Here is a 2,106-nt window from a genome sequence, read left to right as displayed (position 1 = left end):
AGATGAACTTGGAGAAGAGTCCCCTAAGTAAGCTGGTCCTGGGGTTCTGTTCACAAACACAAACAGACCCCACATAGCCCCAGGACAACAACAACAACACAATTAGACCCAACCAAATCATGAGAAAAAAAAAGAGAATTACTTGACACATTGGAAAGAATTAACAAAAAAACTGAGCAAACTAGAATGCTATTTGGCCCTAAACAGAGAGTACACAGTGGCAGAATACCTGACCACGGTGACTGACCCAAACTTAAGGAAATCTTTGACTATGTACAGACTCAGTGAGCATAGCCTTGCTATTGAGAAAGGCCACCGTAGGCAGACCTGGCTCTCAAGAGAAGACAGGCTATGTGCACATTGCCCACAAAATGAGGTGGAAACTGAGCTGCACTTCCTAACCTCCTGCCAAATGTATGACCATATTATGACCATATTAGAGACACATATTTCCCTCAGATTACAGAGATCCACAAAGAATTCAAAGACAAACCCAATTTTGATAAACTTCCTTATCTAGTGGGTGAAAAACCACAGTGTGCCATCACAGCTGCAAGATTTGTGACCTGTTGTCACAAGAAAAGGGCAACCAGTGAAGAACAAACACCATTGTAAATACAACCCATATTTATGTTGATTTATTTTTCCATTTGTACTTTAACTATTTGCACATTGTTAAAACACTGTATACAGTTGAAGTCGGAAGTTTACAAACACTTAGGTTGGAGTCATTAAAACTCGTTTTTCAACCACTCCACAAATTTCTTGTTAACAAACTATAGTTTTGGCAAGTCGGTCAGGACATCTACTTTGTGCATGACACAAGTAATTGTTCAAACAATTGTTTACAGACAGATTATTTCACTTATAATTTACTGTATCACAATTCCAGTGGGTCAGACGTTTACATACACGAAGTTGACTGTGCCTTTAAACAGCTTGGAAAATTCCAGAAAATGATGTCATGGCTTTAGAAACTTCTGATAGGCTAATTGACATCATTTGAGTCAATTGGAGGTGTACCTGTGGATGTATTTCAAGGCCTACCTTCAAACTCAGTGCCTCTTTGCTTGACATCATGGGACAATCAAAAGAAAGCAGCTAAGACCTCAGAAAAATAATTGTAGACCTCCACAAGTCTGGTTCATCCTTGGGAGCAATTTCCAAATGCCTGAAGGTACCATGTTCAGGAAGGAGACGGTTTCTGTCTCCTAGAGATGAACGTACTTTGGTGTGAAAAGTGCAAACCAATCCCAGAACAAAAGCAAATTACCTTTTGAAGATGCTGGAGGAAACAGGTACAAAAGTATCTATATCCACAGTAAAACGAGTCCTATATCGACATAACCTGAAAGGCCGCTCAGCAAGGAAGAAGCCACTGCTCCAACACCACCATAAAAAAGCCAGACTACGGTTTGCAACTGCACATGGGGATAAAGATCGTACTTTTTGGAGAAATGTCCTCTGGTCTGATGAAACAAAAATAGAACTGTTAGGCCATAATGACCATCGTTGTGTTTAGAGGAAAAAGGGGGTTGCTTGCAAGCCGAAGAACACCATCCCAACCGTGAAGCACGGGGGTGGCAGCATCATGATGTGGGGGTGCTTTGCTGCAGGTTGGACTGGTGCACTTCACAAAACAGATGGCATCATGAGGAAGGAAAATTATGTGGATATATTGAAGCAACATCTCAAGACATCAGTCAGGAAGTTAAAGCTTGGTCGTAAATGGATCTTCCAAATGGACAATGACCCCAAGCATACTTTCAAAGTTGTGGCAAAATGGCTTAAGGACAACAAAGTCAAGGTATTGGAGTGGCCATCACAAAGCCCTGACCTCAATCCTATAGAAAATTAGTGGGCAGAACTGAAAAAGCGTGTGCGAGCAAGGAGGCCTACAAACCTGACTCAGTTACACCAGCTCTGTCAGGAGGATTGGGCCGAAATTCACCCAACTTATTGTGGGAAGCTTGTGGAAGGCTACGCGAAACGTTTGACCCAAGTTAAACAATTTAAAGGCAATGCTACCAAAAACTAATTGAGTGTATGTAAACTTCTGACCCACTGGGAATGTGATGAAAGAAATAAAAGCTGAAATAAAGAATT

The sequence above is a fragment of the Coregonus clupeaformis genome, chromosome 33 (assembly GCF_020615455.1).
Source record: "Coregonus clupeaformis isolate EN_2021a chromosome 33, ASM2061545v1, whole genome shotgun sequence".
NCBI classification, from domain to species: Eukaryota; Metazoa; Chordata; class Actinopteri; order Salmoniformes; family Salmonidae; genus Coregonus; species Coregonus clupeaformis.
Note: the sequence above shows the minus strand (reverse complement) of the source record.